The sequence below is a fragment of the Camelina sativa genome, chromosome 17 (genome assembly GCF_030686135.1).
Source record: "Camelina sativa cultivar CO46 ecotype springtype chromosome 17, ASM3068613v1".
Lineage (NCBI taxonomy): Eukaryota > Viridiplantae > Streptophyta > Magnoliopsida > Brassicales > Brassicaceae > Camelina > Camelina sativa.
The window spans coordinates 30,429,581-30,436,801 of NC_141896.1; positions in this window are offsets into that span (position 1 = coordinate 30,429,581).

A 7,221-nucleotide genomic window follows, 5' to 3' on the forward strand; every position below is an offset into this window, starting at 1 on the left:
AGCTCCAGAATCAAACATAACATGGGACTTAAACCCGCCCACCAACAAGGTCCCTACACAAACCTCATGTGTTGAGAACCTAACACTTTATCACAGGAAACATATACAATCTGAACCTACTAAAATTCACCAAGTTTAAGTACCAGAAAATATACCTGTGATCGCCCCGGCACTGGTTCCACCAGTCTCAGCTGTCGTGTAAAAACCCGAGGCCCCTGCTCAATCCGTGCCACCTGCTGACCACCAGGCTGCACCTGCTGCAACGCTGCCACGGCTGCCGGCTGCAACTTGGGACAAAAAGGCCTGATGTGCCCTGTCTCCCTACAGTGATAACATACCCGAGGTCCTGTCGACGGAACACTCCTCTTGGGACAACTAGCAATCCTGTGATCTCTGCTCCCACAACCGAAGCAACCTGCACCACTCGGCTTCTGCGTAGCCTCCCACTTCCTCTTGGTTCCCTGAGCATGCCTACCGCCCCTGCTAGAACCACCCTGCTGCTGAGCCTTACTAGGCTGAACTGCTGGAGTAACCGACACTGACTATGCCCGGATATCCTCCTCAATCTCTGCTGCAGTCTCAACCAGCTCTGCACGCGTAGCATAGTACCTCCCTCTACAATGAACTCTCAAATTATCCCGTAGAGCTCTCATGAACCTCCTGACCTGAGCCTCCTCAGACTCCATGGCCCGACCCCCATAACATAGAAGTCGACTGAACTCCAAGTCCAGCTCCCGCACTGACCGTGTCCCCTGAGATATCTGAAGGAACTGCACCTCCAACCGGTCCAATGCCTCCCTAGGAAAATACTTGCGGTTGAACTCCAAGACGAAGTCAGCCCAAGTCATCTCCCTCTGCACCCTCCTAGCAACCACGGATCTCCACCACAACTCAGCATCACCACCCAAAAAGTAGACCCCTATGTCCACCCAAAACTCCACAGGACATCTCAGAGTATGGAAGTTACGTTCCACACTCGTCCTCCAAGCATCCGCAGCTGTAGGATCTGTACCACCCAAAAACCTCTCAGTGAACAGACCCTTCATCTCCTTGAGCATAGCCAAATAACGTCCATGCTCTCCCACATCCGCAACCACTGGCTGCCGCTCCTCCGCCACCACTGGTGGCACTACCTGAGCCTGAGCCGGTACCACAGGTGGTAACCGCTCTAACACCTGTGCTAGCAAAGCCGCAATGTCAAAACCAGGGACTCCACCCGCTGGGACCCCCACACCCGGGACCCTAGCATCACCGGCCACTGGAGCATCAACACCGCCCCCTCCGGCCACACTCACGGAATCCCCCGGAACATCCTGCGACTCGCCAACACCCTCAGCTGTCACACTCTGGTCCTCGGTCTCACTAACCACTGGGGCTCTGCCCCTACCACGACCACGTCCGCGACCACGTCCGCGTCCACGACCTCGACCAGTCACAGCATCCTCTCTAACCATCTGCACTACCATGAACATAAGGCTAAGCAAACAATTTCTATTATAACACAGAAACATAAACTCACCGTGGAATCACACACTCGGCTCGAAGAGGATGTTCTAGGACTTCATGCCACACACAATTGACTAACTCACATAATCAATCAAGACATGCAATCCCAAACATCTACAACAGAAACCTAGTGAACCCAAACCTAGAACCGTAAGGGCTCTGATACCAAAATGAAACAACCGACCTTTTTTTTTAAATAATAAATAATAAATATAATATATTAAAATAAACTACAGCTAGTGGTCCCATACCCACTAGCCACCTAACCACAACACATTCAACAGCGGAATAACATAATCAATAACCAATAATAAACCATTATTATAGCAAGGCAATATCACAATACCAAACAACAAGAAACATGAACCAGCAACCTAGCAATGTTTCTAATGACTCAACTCTAGCACCCTAGCAAATGCCAGACAACATCCAATCGAGTCCCTAGAACATCCTCCTCTTCATTGCCTTTGATTCCACGATCACACTTTGCCTTTACCTGCACCACAAACACAAATTGAGATGCATGAGTATTTGATAAACACTCAGTGAGGCAATCCTCCCATCTACTGGGCTATACACACAAGCAATAAGATCTCTACATGCCACAAACAACAATCAATAAAACAAACCAGGCATTATACATAGCATGCAACGTCCATCGTAACTGAACAAGGGGTGTCGACCGACACCAGATGGTGTCGATCGACACTGACTATCTGGTGTCGACCGACACCAAAATGGTGTCGACCGACACCAAAATGGTGTCGACCGACACCCTGCCCGACACTCCCGGAAACCCTAGTTTGCGTCGACCGACACCTCCACATGGCATCGTTCGACACTCGCCAAAGTCCCGAGCAGTCCTCGCGTTGGTGTCGACCGACACCGATGCCGAGCAGCGATTTCCCTCGATCAGAAACTCCGAATCTCGCCTCCAAGCTTCTCCAATCCGCTCCTTGCACTCCCAGAAGCCAAACCCAGCCCAGACAGCAACGAAATATCATAGAGAACTCAAAGAAACAACCACATAAGCACCAAATCACATAGAATCTAGAGATCTTAGCTTAGATAAGCCATGGTCATGCACTCACCTCTTTGCAGGAAGTTTCTGACCAATAAGGACGAATCCCTCACTCCTAGCAAGCTTCTAGCACCTTCCCAGCCTCCAATCTCTCAAGAACAGCCAAGAAATCTCCCAATCTCACTCACAATCTCAAGAACACTTGTTTTCTCTCTTTTCCTCTTTTTCAAACAAAAACGGCGACCACAACCTCTGGAACACGACCTAGGTCGTTTCCTTCCTTTAAAGACCCGGTTCAATGGTTTTCTTAAACCAAACCGAACCAAATCGATTAAAAACTCATTCTGATCGAACCGGAAAATAAGTGGTGTCGACCGACACCCCCTTGGTGTCGATCGACACCCATCCCCAAAAACCAATTTTTGGTTTGCGGATGTTACAGCTACGATTAAAGTAAATAACATAACATCATCGATCACTCTTACCAACTACTATTTCATGACAGAATTGATCAGTCGCAGTTAATATTATGACAAACAAACTGGTAATACAAACATTTATAGTGGCTATTAAATCTTGAAATGAGCACAAAATAAACCTTGAAATGAGCGCCACTAGAGCCGCAGGCAAAGCAACGTACCAAGTGAAGTTTGAGGTTGTTACCAGGAGGAGAACTAGAAGGGTTACAACTCCGAACAGAGGGACATTTCATTTAGAAAATGCTTGAATTGGAACCAGTAATGGGGCATAGAGAGTTGGTAAGCCTCTAGCAGGAGATAAATCCCGAAACACACGCCAAACCAAAACAGTTGTTCTAATCAACATAGAATTATTAACTCCTATAAATATCATGCTAAAGATTATTTCTCCTACAAGAACTTCAATCGCTGGTATTATCAATGCCTAAATCTCTGGGTGTACTTAGTATGGCGCTTTGTTGTTTTCAAACATGAAGCGGCCGATCTTGTAACAGCGAAGCAAGAGGCGTATAAAGCTAAGGTCTGAGAATTAAATGATCACCGAGTTGATTGGAACGAGAAGATCGATGCCGCAAAGGCTAGAGCAAAAGTCGTAGCGGAGATATTTTCCATCGCCAAGAAAGACACCGAAGATGCCGCGAAGCGAGACAATGTTGATGACTTGGACCTCGATGAGATAATCGTTGTCCCATGAGGAGAAGATCATGTGGAGTTCATCAGGGCCTTATCCAGGCTTGTTAAGCCCACAAATAAGGCTAAGCCCAATTTTTTTTCTTTCCTTTGATAATAATTGTGTGTAATCAAACGAGCTTTTCAGTTTCTTTTTTGAGTTTGAACTTTCTATTGTAATCCAAAACCTTTTGATGTGTTCTTCATCTAGTACATTCGAAAATTTTATCTTTTAAGATTCGGTTCCAAAACCAGAAAAATGAAATAGAAAGGATTGAGAAAGATACAAACAAACTCAGATTAATAATTATAACTAATCTTGCTTTTGTTTTATATCATGTCTACTATTGGTACGATCTAGCTCTGATTCAGAACGGATACGACCTAACAAACCTTCCATGTGTGTAAAAGATTAACTCGAACCAGCTCAAGATTTATATCGATAGCTATATAGGTGGATCTGTGTGAATCTATTAAGCTTAGGAAATTTATGGTTTAAATCTCTTTGTGATAAGGTTTAGGAATCTCGACGAAATTTGGACATTTTTTTTTTGTTTTGTTTTTTTTTTTTTTTTTTTTTCTTTTTCTTTTCTTTTGTTTTGCTTTTGTTTTTGTTTTTTAATAACAAATTGTATACAAAATTAAATAAATAAAGCTGAAGATGAAAATATAGAAAATGAAAGAAAGAAGATGTAAAGATAGAAAATGATAGAATGATAGAATACCAAACTCAAGGGTGTGCTCTGATACCAATTGATATGATTCTCCCAAGGAATCCACACATTCGAGTTGATTAATATGGACACCTTGATTTTAAAGACAATGAAGCCTCAAGAATAAGGATAGTGGAACTAATGGTCGCACAAGAGTTGCGGAAAAGCTCTTGATATACCGGTTTGATCTCTCAGCCTCGCACCAAGTAGATCGGATCTCTCAGTATCGCACCAAGAAGATCGGTTTTGTTGACTGTTGGAATCACACCAAGCAATCAGTTTTGATCACAAAGAACAAAAGATAATCACTCTCACAATAGAAAAGGTTTTATAAAAAAATTGGTTGTTTATTTCATTCCTCTAACATGAGTTTATAAAGAGATAAGAAACTTGGTAACAAAGCCAAGTATTAATTATTCTTGAAACTATAAGACAATAAAGATAGTAAGTTGAATGAAGACCCTTGATAATTTATCTCTTTGACTCTTTGATCCAATTTTCTGATGAGAAACAATATGGGCTGTAGCATTTCTTCACCTTGAGCTTAGTAGAAACAACTCCTGGTTGCCATACATAATTTTGGAAGCTCCTAAGCCAATTGGACCTAAAACGATTCAAGTGAAGAACTAGATTGACCTCCTTTGGAAAATGGGAAGTAACTATGTGGTTTGTTGGCCAACTCTTGTGTTTGTTGGTATTGTTGCAAATATAAGAGATCCATTAACATCCTCCAAGTAGTTTCGTTTCGAAACTGTTTATGAGTTCGTCTGTGTAACAAGATCTTTGGCTGAGACGCGAAACTGGGACTATGACAGATCTACTGACTTGAAATATCCATATCTTTCAAGTATGAACATATTTGAATGAGATTACAATTCTCAGTGGTTCTAGGATGGATCATGATTCCAGAACATTTTGGTTCATAGCTTGAATCCTTCTGCCTTGGTAGGAATCTTCCGTTGAATGCTCGTAGGTCCAAGTCGCGTAGCCATGAGTTCACATGATATGTAAAATGAATAACTCCTTCATCCGAACTATGATTGGACTGATTCAAATTTGAGATATGCTCTAGATGTGGTACGAATGTATCCCAAATGGTTGTTTGGCTGGAAGAATTTATCTTTAACTTTGTTCGTGTTGAACATGGCTAAAGGATTTTCTTGGATGGTATCATGATCATATCAACTAATCTTACTTTTTTTACTTCATGTCTATTGTTGTTACGATCTAATTTTGATTCAAAACGAACACGACCTAACAAACCTTCCATGTGTGTAAAAGATTAACTCGAACCAGCTCAAGATTTATATTGATAGCTCTATAGGCGGATCTGTGTGAATCTATTAATCTTAGGAAATTTATGGTTTAAACCTCTTTGTGATAAAGTTTAGGAACATATTGGTGTATGATTACATTTCCATTTCTTTGTACCCTCATCCACTCCTTGTGTATTGTCATTCGTGTACAGTTCAAACACTTTGCGTATGTTGTACCTTTACGTAAACCCAAAACAATTACCATTCAGTTTTTTGTACCATGATATTTTTTTCACCTACAGAAGTGCTTATATATCATTTTCGTGTGTTGTCATTGGTGTACAGTTACAATTTCCATTTTCTTATGTTATACCCTTATGTTTACCAAAATATAATACCATGCCACTTCTTCAATGTTGTATTTTTTATGTGCTACGGTTAAAGTAAATAACATAACATCATCGATCACTCGTACCAACTACTATTTCATAACAGAATTGATCAGTCGTAGTTAATATTCTGACAAACGAACTGGTACTACAAACATTTGTAGTGGCTATTAAATCTTGAAATGAGCATAAAATAAACCTTGAAATGAGCGCCACTGGAGCCACAGGCAAAGCAACGTACCAACTGAAGTTTGAGGTTGTTACCAGGAGGAGAACTAGAAGGGTTACAACTCTAAACCATAGGGATATTTCATCTAGAAATTTTTTGAATTGGAACCAGTAATGGGACACTGTTGTTGACTTGGACCTCGATGAGATAATCATTTTCTCATGAGGAGAAGATTGTGTGGAGTTCATCAGGGCCTTATCCAGGCTTATTAATCCCACTAATAAGGCTAGGCCAAGTTTTTTCTTTCCTTTGATAATAATTGTGTGTAATCGGACGAGCTTTTTGGTGTCTTTTTTTTTGAGTTTGAACTTTCTTTTGTAATCCAAAACCTTTTGATGGGTTCTTGATCCAGTGAATTCGACCTTTTTCACTTTTAAGATTCAGTTCCAAAACCGGAAAAATGAAAGGGTAAGAATTGAGAAGGATACAAACAAACTCAGATTGATGATTATAACTCAGCCTGTGATAAAACCCCGACCTGAATATACCGACCCGTTCCAAACCAAAATTTTCAGTTTCGGGTTGGCTTCGGTTAGGAGAGTTGAACCGATCGTAAGCTTTGTAAATTTGATCAGTTATCCGAGTTTTTTCGGTTTGGTACGGGTACCGTTCGGGTAACCAAGATCCTTATCTTCCTCCTCTTATTTTGCCGGATCTGTTGAGATCTGAGTTTGTGTCGCCGCCGTTAATGATCATAGTTGATTTTAGGTTTGTAAAAAGGTTGAAGATGAGTTAAAACACACCGTTTTCATTAGAAACACAATGTTTTGATTTTTTTTTTTAATTTTCGTATTGGCCCAAATTTCTTCCTTTTTTTTCTTTTTTCGACAGCTTTTTAGTGGAAACAAAACGTTTCGGTTTACTTTGACAAAAAAATTAAAACCCCAATAACCAAAACCCAACCCGACCCAAACCGAAATTTATTTCGATTATCTTCGGAACAATTTTGAAATAACCAA